Source organism: Triticum urartu, chromosome 4 (assembly GCF_003073215.2).
Source record: "Triticum urartu cultivar G1812 chromosome 4, Tu2.1, whole genome shotgun sequence".
Lineage (NCBI taxonomy): Eukaryota > Viridiplantae > Streptophyta > Magnoliopsida > Poales > Poaceae > Triticum > Triticum urartu.
This window is the reverse complement of record NC_053025.1, coordinates 228,338,347-228,352,479: the sequence shown is the minus strand read 5'-3', so window position 1 is coordinate 228,352,479 and position 14,133 is coordinate 228,338,347.

The following is a 14,133-nucleotide window of genomic DNA, read 5'->3' as shown; positions in this document are numbered from 1 at the left end:
TTACAGTATGTTTGGGTGTCCCAAATACCACATTATATGCATCGGCTCTGAATCATGTCTTTGGTCAATAGTTGGGTTGCCCGGCTCCTATGGTTACCACCATACGTTCCGCTTGTTCGGCTAAGGTAATAAAGGGAGAACTACTGCAATTGTCTTTCTGGCTCGTCTGGTCAAACTCCTCAGTAGAGAAAGCCGAAAATTGACTATCATGATATAGCGAGAGTCGGTCAGCGGTTCGGTGACCAGCTAAATCTTTTGTGATTTTTCTCGTATTATACAAAGGACTTGCCTCTACCCAGTCACACGCCTAAAAACATTCAAGTTCGGATAGACGAACAAGCACTAGGGGCTAGCTCATAGTCCCTTTGTCAAACTACTATAGCTGAGTGAGAGTGATAAAGCCGCATAGTCTGATTGCCTAGTTCGCTGCACGATCACCTCCTTTACGGACTGAGACGTTGGGTCAAGAGTGGTCAAGTGCTATTACGAACACCCCCGTTGTATCTATGTGTGGGCTGAAGCCAACGACTGGCAAACTTTCAGATATAAAAACAACCGCACAGGAGGAAAATAATTTCAGATAAAAGTACAAGTACATTATACAAGCCTTGTTTCATAGCACAAAACTCTGGGCGGCCCAGATACGTTCATTCAAACATAATGCCCTTCCAGCATTGACCCTCTATTGAACGGGCACCCTCCAGGACGTCTTCAAAATAGCGCTCCTACCTACGATAGTCCTTGCCTTTGGGTGGGCCCTCAACTGCTACGACGGCAGCCTTCATCTTCGTGCAGTGCATCTTAACACGGGCAAAGGCCATCCGGGCACCCTCAATACATGAGGAGCACTTCACAGCTTCCATTCGGGTTAAGGCATCGGTGAGCCACTTGACTAGGCCGAAGTAGCTATCAGGAATAGGTTTGGGCGGCCACAACTGGACTATGATGTCCTTCATGGCCAGTTCGGACATCCTATGCAGCTCTGCTAGCTACATTATCTGGTTGTTCAATAGCGATGGACGCTCGGCGCCAGGTACTGCAATCCGAAGAGTTTCTCCGTTCTGTTCCCCTCTTGGGCCCGGAAGAACTTCGCAGCATCAGCAGCGCTCTTCGAAAGATCCGCGAACCCATCTGGAGAACTCCACAATCGAGTAAGCAGGGGATATTGTTGACTGTCGAATTTACTCTGCAAAAGAAAGGGCTTACCAGCCGCTATCTCTTCAGCCTGCTTGATCTCCTCATGGGCCGCCCGGGACTCAGTCCGCGCCTTCCTGGCCGTTTTGAGAGCCTTGGAGAGTTCGTATGCTTGAGCCTTATTCTTCTCCTCCAAGGCCTAACACTTACGGGCAGCGTCCTTGAGCTCTTGCTCGACTTCGGACACCCTCTCCTCATATTGGCGGTGGGTGACCTGCTCGGCCTATAAATCTGCAACCGCTTTATCAGCAGCCGCTCTACTCATCCTCTCCTGCTCTTGGACTTGCGACAAGGCTCCCTTGAGAGTCTCAATATCAGCCACACTACCTGCAAATCATTTACACAAGAAAGTGTGTAAGCTTAAAACTCAACACATGAATATAATTAAAAACGTACAAGTACGTACCTTGTGCCTCATCGAGCCACTTGTTAATGCGGTCGAGGTCATTGATGACCCACAAGTGTAGGGGATCTATCATAGCTTTTTGATAAGTAAGAGTGTCGAACCCAACTAGGAGCAGAAGGAAATGATAAGCAGTTTTCAGTAAGGTATTCTCTGCAAGCACTGAAATTATTGGTAATAGATTGTTTTGTGATAAGGTAATTTGTAACGAGTAGCAAGTAGTAAAAGTAAATAAGGTGCAGCAAGATGGCCCAATCCTTTTTGTAGCAAAGGACAAGCCTGGACAAACTCCTATATGAACGAAAGCGCTCCCAAGGACACATGGGAATTATCGTCAAGCTAGTTTTCATCACGTTCATATGATTCGCGTTCGGTACTTTGATAATCTGATATGTGGGTGGACCGGTGCTTGGGTACTGTCCTTAATTGGACAAGCATCCCACTTATGATTAACACCCATTGCAAGCATCCGCAACTACAATAGAAGTATTAAGGTAAACCCAACCATAGCATGAAACATATGGATCCAAAGCAACCCCTTACAAAGCAAAGCATAAACTAGGGCTTAAGCTTCTGTCACTCTAGCAACCCATCATCTACTTATTACTTCCCAATGCCTCCCTCTAGGCCCAAACAATGGTGAAGTGTCATGTAGTTGATGTTCACATGAAACCACTAGAGGGATGACAACATACATCTCATCAAAATATCGAACGAATACCAAATTCACATGACTACTTATAGCAATACTTCTCCCATGTCCTCAGGAACAAACGTAACTACTCACAAAGCATATTCATGTTCATAATCTGAGGGGTATTAATATGCATAATGGATCTAAACATATGATCTTCCACCAAGTAAACCAACTAGCATCAACTACAAGGAGTAATCAACACTACTACCAACCCACAGGTACCAATCTGTGGTTTGGATACAAAGATGGGATACAAGAGATGATCTAGGGTTTGAGATGAGATGGTGCTGGTGAAGATGTTGATGGAGATTGACCCCCTCCCGATAAGAGGATCGTTGGTGATGACGATGGTGACGAATACCCCCTCCCCGAGGGAAGTTTCCCCGACAGAACAGCTCTGCTGGAGCCCTAGATTGGTTCTGCCAAGGTTCCGCCTCGTGGCGGCGGAGTTTCTTCCCCAAAGCTTGCTTGTTATTTTTTTTCTCGGACGAAAGACCTCATATAGCAGAAGATGGGCATCGGAGGGCCACCAGGGAGCCCACGAGGCAGGGGGCGCGCCCAGGGGGTAGGGCGCGCCCCCACCCTCGTGGTCAGGATCATAAGACAATATTTATATATGTTGCTGTCATATGATCTCTTATGCTAAAGTAACAATTCAATCACAATTTCAAGTATGAATCATAAACTTCATTGAGAACCATAAACTCTAATCTCAGTCATTGAGGCAATTGTAATTTATCATAACATAGGAAAGAGTCAATATAAGAGCTTTTTAGCAAGTCCACATACTCAACTATCATTTAGTCTTTCACAATTGCTAACACTCACACAATATTTATGGGTATGAAGTTTTAATCGGACACAGAGAAAGATAGGGGCTTATAGTTTTGCCTCCCAACATTTTACCTCAAGGATAATGTGAACAATAATAGTTCATGAAAACTCGCATCCAATTAGCTATATATATCTGGATCTTTCCAACACATTGTGCTTGCCAAAGGATAAAATGTAAAAAGGAAAGGTGAAAATCACCATGACTCTTTGCATGAAGTATAAGACAAGAATAAAAGATAGGCCCTTCGTAGAGGGAAGCAGAGGTTATCATGCACTTTTATGGTTGGATGCATGAAATCTTAATGCAAAAGAACGTCACTTTATATTGCCACTTGTGATATGGACCTTTATTATGCAGTCCGTCGCTTTTATTTCTTCCATATCGCAAGATCGTATAAAGCTTATTTTGTCCGCACTAATAAGTCATGCGTATTTAGAGAGCAATTTTTATTGCTTGCACCGATGAAAACTTACTTGAAGGATCTTACTCAATCCATAGGTAGGTATGGTGGACTCTCATGGCAAAACTAGGTTTAGGGATATTTGGGAGCATAAGTAGTATCTCTACTTGGTGCAAAGAAATTGTCTAGCAAGAGAGGGAAAGGCAAGCTCAACATGTGGGATGATCCATGGAAATATAATTTATCTCAGATGTAAGAAAACATAACCCATTACGTTGTCTTCCTTGTCCAACATCAACTCTTTAGCATGTCATATTTTAATGAGTGCTCACAATCATAAAAGATGTCCAAGATAGTATATTTATATGTGAACCTCTCTTTCTTTATTACTTCCTATTAATTGCAACGATGACCAAAACTATGTTTGTCAACTCTCAACAACTTTTATTCATCATATTCTTTATATGTGAGATCATTACTCTCCATATGATCCATATGATCTCTTTATTTCTTTTTATTTCTTCTCTTTTATTTTATTCCCTCAAGATCATAGCAAACATAATCAAGCCCTTGACTCAACACTAATCTTTATTATATATAGCTCACGGACTCGATTACATAAGAAGATCATAAAGCAAAACTCACAACTAGATCATACTAAAACTTTATTCTACTAGATCAAGATATTATCAAAAGGATCGAACTAAGAAAAACGGTAAAGATAAAAGTGATGGTGATACGATACCGGGGCACTCCCCCAAGCTTGGCAGTTACCAAGGGGAGTGCCCATACCCATGTGTTTATATCTCTTTTGCTGGTGAAGGAGATGGATTTGTTAATGATGTAGGTGTTGGAAATATGCCCTAGAGGAAATAATAAAATGGTTATTATTATATTTCCTTGTTCATGATAATTGTCTATTGTTCATGCTATAATTGTGTTATCCGGAAATCGTAATACATGTGTGAATACATAGACCACAACATGTCCCTAGTGAGCCTCTAGTTGACTAGCTCGTTGATCAATAGATGGTTACGGTTTCCTAACCATGGACATAGGATGTCGTTGATAACGGGATAATGATGTGATGGACAAGACCCAATCCTAAGAATAGCACAAGATCATGTAGTTCGTCTGCTAAAGCTTTTCTAATGTCGAGTATCCTTTCCTTAGATCATGAGATTGTGCAACTCCCGGATACCATAAGGGTACTTTGGGTGTGCCAAACATCACAACGTAACTGGGTGGCTATAAAGGTACACTACGGGTATCCCCGAAAGTATCTGTTGGGTTGGCATGAATAGAGACTGGGATTTGTCACTCCGTATGACGGAGAGGTATCTCTGGGCCCACTCGGTAGGACATCATCATAATGAGCTCAATGTGATCAAGGAGTTGTTCACGGGATGATGTGTTACGGGAACGAGTAAAGAGACTTGCTGTAACGAGATTGAACAAGGTATCGGTATACCGATGATCGAATCTCGGGCAAGTATCGTACCGATAGACAAAGGGAATTGTATATGGGATTGATTGAATCCTCGACATCGTGGTTCACCCGATGAGATTATCGTGGAGCATGTGGGATCCAACATGGGTATCTAGATCCAAATGTTGGTTATTGACCAGAGAGTTGTCTCGGTCATGTCTACGTGTCTCCCGAACCCGTAGGGTCTACACACTTAAGGTTCGGTGACGCTAGAGTTGTAGAGATATTAGTATGCAGTTAACCGAAAGTTGTTCGGAGTCCCGGATGATATCCCCGATGTCACGAGGAGTTCCGGAATGGTCCGGAGGTAAAGATTTATATATAGGAAGTCCAGTTTCGTCCACCAGGAGAGTTTCGGGGGTCACCGGTATTGTACCGGGACCACCAGAAGGGTCCCGGGGGTCCACCGGGTGGGGCCACCTATCCTGGAGGGCCCCATGGGCTGAAGTGGCGTGGGAACCAGCCCCTAGTGGGCTGGTGTGCCCCACCCAAGGGCCCAAGGTGCCGAGGGTTGGAAACCCTAGGGGGCCGTTGCCCCCCGAGGGGGCATGCGCCCCCTAGTTGGAAACCCTAAGGGGGTCGTTGCCCCCCCAGGGGCCGCCCCCCCTCTAGATGGGATATCCAAGGGGGCATGCCCCCCTAGCCCCTATATATAGTGGAGGGGAGGGAGGGCAGCCGCACCCTAAACCTTGGCGCCTCCCTCTCCCTCCCGTGACACCTCTTCCTCCTCCAGTAGCTCTTGGCGAAGCCCTGCTGGAATCCCGCTGCTTCCACCACCACGCCGTCGTGCTGCTGGATCTGCATCAACTTCTCCTCCCCCTTGCTGGATCAAGAAGGAGCAGACGTCTCCGCTCCGTACGTGTGTTGAACACGGAGGTGCCGTCCATTCGGCGCTAGGATCATCAGTGATTTGGATCATGATGAGTACGAGTTCTCTTGAACACTTCCGCTCGCGATCTACAAGGGTATGTAGATGCAATCCCTCTCTCTCTCTCTCGTTTCTAGATGACTCCATAGATTGATCTTGGTGATCCGTAGAAAATTTTAAATTTCTGCTATGATCCCCAATAGTGGCATCATGAGCTAGGTTTATACATAGTTTCTATGCACGAGTAGAACACAAGTTGTTGTGGGCGTCAATTTTGTCAATTTACTTGTCGTTACTAGTCTTATCTTGATTTGGTGGCATCGTGGGATGAAGTGGCCCGGACCGACCTTACACATACACTTACGTGAGACAGGTTCCACCGACTGACATGAACTAGTTGCATAAGGTGGCGAGCGGGTGTCTGTCTCTCCCACTTTAGTCGGATCGGATTTGATGAAAAGGGTCCTTTTGAAGGGTAAATAGAAATTGGCATATCACGTTGTGATTTTGGCGTAGGTAAGAAACTTTCTTGCTAGAAACCTATAGCAGCCATGCAAAAATTTGCAACAACAATTAGAGGACGTCTAACTTGTTCTTGCAGCATATGTCGTGTGATGTGATATGGCCAAAAGGATGTGATGAATGATATATGTGATGTATGAGATTGATCATGTTCTTGTAATAGGAATCACGACTTGCCTGTCGATGAGTATGATAACCGGCAGGAGCCATATGAGTTGTCTTAATTTATTGTATGACCTACGTGTCAATGAAAACGCCATGTAATTACTTCACTTTATTGCTAACCGTTAGCTATAGTAGTAGAAGTAATAGTTGGCAAGACAACTTCATGAGGACACAATTATAGAGATCATGATGATGGAAATCACGGTGTCATGCCGGTGACGATGATGATCATGGCGCCCCGAAGATGGAGATCAAAAGGAGCAAAATGATATTGGCCATATCATGTCACTATTTGATTGCATGTGATATTTATCATGTTTTTACATCTTATTTGCTTAGAACGACGGTAGCATAAATAAGATGAACCCTCATTAAAATATCAAGAATTGTCTTCCCCCTAACTGTGCACCGTTGCTAAGGTCCGTTGTTCCGAATCACCACATGATGATCGGGTGTGATAGGTTCTAATGTTCGCATACAACGGGTGTAAGCCAGATTTACACACGCAATACACTTAGGTTGACTTGATGAGCCTAGCATGTACAGACATGGCCTCAGAACACGGAAGACCGAAAGGTCGAACATTAGTCGTATAGAAGATACGATCAACATGAACATGTTCACCGATGATGACTAGTCCGTCTCACGTGATGATCGGACATGGCGTAGTTGACTCGGATCATGTATCACTTAGAGGACTAGAGGGATGTCTATCTGAGTGGGACTTCATTAAATAATTTGATTAGATGAACTTAATTATCATGAACATAGTCTAAAACTTTGCAATATGTCTTGTAGATCAAATGGCCCACGCTAATGTTGCCCTCAACTTCAGCGCGTTCCTAGAGAAAACCAAGCTGAAAGACGATGGTAGCAACTACACGGACTGGGTCCGTAACCTGAGGATTATCCTCATAGCTGCCAAGAAAGCATATGTCCTTGAAGCACCGCTAGGTGATTCACCTGTTTTCCCAGCAACTCAAGACGTTATGAACGTCTAGCAGTCGTGTAGTGATGATTACTCCCTGGTTCAGTGCGGCATGCTTTACAGCTTAGAACCGGGGCTCCAAAAGCGTTTTGAGCAGCACGGAGCATATGAGATGTTCCAAGAGCTGAAAATGTTTTTCCAAGCTCATGCCCGGGTCAAGAGATATGAAGTCTCTGACAAGTTCTATAGTTGTAAGATGGAGGAGAATAGTTCTGTCAGCGAGCACATACTCAAAATGTCTGGGTTGCACAACCGCTTATCTCAGCTGGGAGTTAATCTCCTGGATGATGCGGTCATTGACAGAATCCTTCAGTCGCTCCCACCTAGCTACAAGAGCTTTGTGATGAAGTTCAATATGCAGGGGATGGAAAAGACCATTCCTGAGGTATATTCCATGCTGAAATCAGCGGAGGTGGAGATCAAAAAGGAACATCAAGTGTTGATGGTGAATAAAACCACTAAGTTCAAGAAAGGCAAGGGTAAGAAGAACTTCAAGAAGGACGGCAAGGGAGTTGCCGCGCCCGGTAAGCCAGTTGCTGGGAAGAAGCCAAAGCATGGACCCAAGCCTGAGACTGAGTGCTTTTATTGCAAGGGAAACAGTCACTGGAAGCGGAACTGCCCCAAGTACTTAGCGGATAAGAAGACCGGCAATACCAAAGGTATATGTGATATACATGTTATTAATGTGTACCTAACCAACTCTCGTAGTAGCTCCTAGGTATTTGATACCGGTGCAGTTGCTCATATTTGTAACTCAAAACAGGAGCTGCGGAATAAGCGGAGACTAGCGAAGCACGAGGTGACGATGCGCGTTGGGAATGGTTCCAAGGTCGATGCGATCGCCGTCGGCACGCTACCTCTACATTTACCTACTGGATTAGTTTTAAACCTCAATAATTGTTATTTAGTACCAGCTTTGAGCATGAACATTGTATCTGGATCTCGTTTAATGCGATATGGCTACTCATTTAAATTTGAGAATAATGGTTGTTCTATTTATATGAGAGACATGTTTTATGGTCATGCCCCGCTGGTTAATGGTTTATTCTTATTTGATCTCGAGCATGATGTTACACATATTCATAGTGTGAATGCCAAAAGATGTAAGGTTGATAATGATAGTCCCACATACTTGTGGCACTGCCGCCTTGGTCACATTGGTGTCAAACGCATGAAGAAACTCCATGCATATGGACTTTTGGAGTCTCTTGATTATGAATCATTTGACACGTGCGGACCATGCCTCGTGGGCAAAATGACCAAGACTCCGTTCTCCGGAACAATGGAGCGAGCAACCAACTTATTGGAAATCATACATACTGATGTGTGCGGTCCAATGATTATTGAGGCTCGTGATGGTTATCATTATGTCCTCACCCTCACTGATGAATTAAGTAGATATGGGTATGTCTACTTGATGAAACACAAGTCTGAGACCTTTGAAAAGTTCAAGGAATTTCAGACTGAGGTTGAGAATCGACATGACAGGAAAATAAAGTTCTTACGATCAGATCATGGAGGGGAATATTTGAGTAACGAATTTGGCACGCACTTAAGGAAATGTGGAATTGTTTCACAACTCACGCTGCCTGGAACACCTCAGCGTAATGGTGTGTCCGAACGTCGTAATCGCACGCTATTGGATATGGTGCGATCTATGATGTCTCTGACCCATCTACCGCTATCATTTTGGGGTTATGCTATAGAGACTGCCGTATTCACTTTAAATAGGGCTCCATCAAAATCCATTGAGATGACACTGGTTTGGGAAGAAACCTAAGCTGTCGTTTCTGAAAGTTTGGGGATGCAATGCTTATGTCAAGAAACTTCAACCTGAAAAGCTCAAACCCAAATTGGAAAATGCGTCTTCATAGGATACCCTAAGGAAACTATTGGGTATACCTTCTACCTCAGATCTGAAGGCAAGATCTTTGTTGCCAAGAATGGATCCTTTCTAGAGAAAGAATTTCTCTCGAAAGAAGTAAGTAGGAGGAAAGTAGAACTTGATGAAGTATTGCCTCTTGAACCGGAGAGTAGCGCAGCTTAAGAAGATGTTTCTGTGGTGCCTGCACCGACTAGAGAGGAAGTTAATGATGATGATCATGAAACTTCAGATCAAGTTGCTACTGAACTTCGTAGGTCCACAAGGACACATTTCGCACCAGAGTGGTACGGCAACCCTGTCCTGGAAATCATGTTGTTAGACAATGGTGAACCTTTGAACTATGAAGAAGCAACGGCGGGCTCGGATTCCAACAAATGTCTTAAATCCATGAAATCCAAGATAGGATCCATGTATGAAAACGAATTATGGACTTTGACTGACTTGCCCGATGATCGACGAGCCATAGAAAATAAATGGATCTTTAAGAAGAAGACAGACACGGATGGTAATGTAACTATCTATAAGGCTCGGCATGTCGCTAAGGGTTATCGACAAGTTCAAGGGGTTGAGTACGATGAGACCTTCTCACCCGTAGCGAAGCTGAAGTCTGTCCGAATCATGTTAGCAATTGCCGCATTCTATGATTATGAGATATGGCAAATGGATGTCAAAATGGCATCCCTTAATGGTTCCCTTAAGGAAGAATTGTATATGATGAAGCTGGAAGGTTTTGTCGATCCTAAGAACGCTGACAAGGTATGCAAGCTCCAATGCTCGATCTATGGGCTGGTGCAAGCATCTCGGAGTTGGAACATTCGTTTTGATGAGATGATCAAAGTGTTTGGGTTTACGCAGATTTATGGAGAAGCCTGTGTTTACAAGAAAGTGAGTGGGAGCTCTGCAGCATTTCTCGTATTATATGCGGATGACATACTATTGATGGGAAATGATATAGAACTCTTGGAAAGCATAAAGGCCTACTTCAATAAGTGTTTTTCAATGAAGGACCTTGGAGAAGCTGCTTACATATTAGGCATCAAGATCTATAGAGATAGATCGAGACGCCTCATTGGTCTTTCACAGAGCACATACCTTGACAAGATATTGAAGAAGTTCAATATGGATCAGTCCAAGAAGGGGTTCTTGCCTGTATTGCAAGCTGTGAGATTGAGCACGGCTCAATTCCCGACCACGGTAGAAGATAGAGAAAAAATGAGTGTCATCCTCTATGCCTCGGCCATAGGGTCTATCATGTATGCCATGTTGTGTACCAGACCTGATGTAAACCTTGTCGTAAGTTTGGTGGGAAGGTACCAAAGTAATCCCGGCATGGAACACTGGACAGCGGTCAAGAATATCCTGAAGTACCTGAAAAGGACTAAGGATATGTTTCTCGTTTATGGAGGTGACGAAGAGCTCGTTGTAAAGGGTTACGTTGATGCTATCTTAGACACAGATCTGGATGACTCCAAGTCACAAACCGGATATGTGTATATTTTGATTGGTGGGGCAGTTAGCAGGTGCAGTTGCAAGCAAAGCGTCGTGGAGGGATCTACATGTGAAGCAGAGTACATGGCAGCCTCGTAGGCAGCACATGAACCAATCTGGATGAAGGAGTTCATTACTGACCTAGCAGTTATTCCCAATGCATCGGGCCCGATGACTCTATTATGGAGCTATTGCCCTTACCAAGGAGCCCAGGTTTCACGAGAAGACCAGGCATATCAAGCGTCGCTTCAACTCCATTCGTGAAAATGTTCAAGATGGAGACATAGAGATTTGTAAAGTGCATATGGACCTGAATGTCGCAGTTCCGCTGACTAAACCTCTTCCACGTGCAAAGCATGATCAACACCAGAACTCTATGGGTGTTCGATTCATCACAATGTAACTAGGTTATTAACTCTAGTGCAAGTGGGAGACTGTTGGAAATATGCCCTAGAGGCAATAATAAAATGGTTATTATTATATTTCCTTGTTCATGATAATTGTCTATTGTTCATGCTATAATTGTGTTATCCGGAAATCGTAATACATGTGTGAATACATAGACCACAACATGTCCCTAGTGAGCCTCTAGTTGACTAGCTCGTTGATCAATAGATGGTTACGGTTTCCTAACCATGGACATAGGATGTCAATGATAATGGGATCACATCATTAGGATAATGATGTGATGGACAAGACCCAATCCTAAGCATAGCACAAGATCGTGTACTTCGTCTACTAAAGCTTTTCTAATGTCGAGTATCCTTTCCTTAGACCATGAGATTGTGCAACTCCTAGATACCGTAAGGGTACTTTGGGTGTGCCAAATGTCACAACATAACTGGGTGCCTATAAAGGTACACTACGGGTATCCCCGAAAGTATCTGTTGGGTTGGCACGAATCGAGACTGGGATTTGTCACTCCGTATGACGGAGAGGTATCTCTGGGCCCACTCAGTAGGACATCATCATAATGAGCTCAATGTGATCAAGGAGTTGTTCACGAGATGATGTGTTACGGGAACGATTAAAGAGACTTGCCGTAACGAGATTGAACAAGGTATCGGTATACCGACGATCAAATCTCGGGCAAGTGTCGTACCGATAGACAAAGGGAATTGTATACGAGATTGATTGAATCCTCGACATCGTGGTTCATCCGATGAGATTATCATGGAGCACGTGGGGGCCAACATGGGTATCCAGATCCCGCTTATGTTTATTGACCGAAGAGTTGTCTCGGTCATGTCTACGTGTCTCCCGAACCCGTAGGGTCTACACACTTAAGGTTCGGTGACGCTAGAGTTGTAGAGATATTACTATGCGGTTAACCGAAAGTTGTTCGGAGTCCCGGATGAGATCCTGGGCATCACGAGGAGTTCCAGAATGGTCCGGAGGTAAAGATCTATATATAGGAAGTCCAGTTTCGGCCACCGGGAGAGTTTCGGGGGTCACGAGTATTGTACCGGGACCACCAAAAGGGTCCCGGGGTCCACCGGGTGGGGCCACCTATCCCAGAGGGCCCCATGGGCTGAAGTGGCATGGGAAGCAGCCCCTGGTCGGCTGGTGCGCCCACCCAAGGGCCCAAGGCACCTAGGGTTGGAAACCCTCGGGGGCCATTGCCCCCCGAGGGGGCATGCGCCCCCTGGATGGAAACCCTAAGGGGGCCGTTGCCCCCCAAGGGGCCGCCCCCCCTCTAGATGGGATCTCCAAGGGGGCATGCCCCCCCTATCCCCTATATATAGTGGAGGGGAGGGAGGGCAGCCGCACCCTAAACCCTGGCGCCTCCCTCTCCCTCCCGTGACACCTATTCCTCCTCTAGTAGTGCTTGGCGAAGCCCTGCTGGAATCCCGCTGCTTCCACCACCACGCCGTCGTGCTGCTGGATCTCCATAAACTTGTCCTCCCCCTTTCTTGATCAAGAAGGAGGAGACGTCTCTGCTTTGTACGTGTGTTGAACGCAGAGGTGCCGTCCGTTCGGCGCTAGGATCATCGGTGATTTGGATCACGACGAGTACGACTCCATCAACCCCGTTCTCTTGAACACTTCCGCTCGCGATCTACAAGGGTATGTAGATGCACTCCTCTCTCTCTCTCTCTCTCGTTGCTAGATGACTCCACAGATTGATCTTGGTGATGCGTAGAAAATTTTAAATTTCTGCTACGATCCCCAATAGTAGGCTTGTCGTCCCTCTTCCAAGGCATAGGCTCACCATCATAGAAGGTTGATCGAGTCTCCGGAATCCTCAAATCTACAGCCAAACTCATCCTCTTGAATCTATATCCGTACTCACAGTTTTGATTTTGCAGTTCACATATCTGGGCTTGGAGGTGCTCGATTTTCTCATGAAGCTTGAAGATGGCCTCCCCAATGTCCTTGACGTCCAGCTTGTGGTTGTTGGTGAACTCCGTGATCATTATGTGATTGGAGTCGAGTCCACGCTCCACCATCTCCTGACACATGAAAACTTGTTGATCCAATGCCTCGAGCCTTGCCTCCACGCTTCTGGTCCTGCTTAGTCCCTCAACATCGCGGATGTGGAACAACCCCTCAAGCATCTCAATGGTTTGAGGGTGTTGCAGCGCCTCCGCGAGGTAGGGGTTGATGACCTTCTCGAAGAACATAGCCTTGGGGGCACTTGAAGATGACATGACAATCTAGATCTTTCAGAAAAACAGCTCGAAACAAAGACAAGAGATATTTGCGTGATACGGTGGTCAAAACCTTCGGGAGATTATATAATGAATTTTTACCAACCAAAAGACGTATCGTGCAAGAAAATGGATTCCGGAGAGCACACGAGGTGCCCACGAGGCAGGGGGCACCCAGGGGGGTAGGGCGCTCCCTCCACACTCATGGAAGCCTCGTGTCCTTTCCGGTCTGCTTCTTATTTTCCTATTTCTTAAATATTCCAAAACGGTGAAATATTACCATTAGGACTGTTTTGGAGTCAGTTTACTTACCGTACCACGTACCTATTCCTTTTCAGAGTCTGAAACATTCCGGAAAGTGTTTATTATGTATTCCTCCGGGGTTACGGTTTCAATAATATTAGTTTCAACATTTATGGGATTACCTAAGAGATAATGTTTGATTCTTTGACCGTTCACCACCTTCGGATTTGTGCCTTCGAAGTTGTTGATTTTTATGGCACCGGAACGATAGACCTTCTCAATAACGTAAGGACCTTCCCATTTAG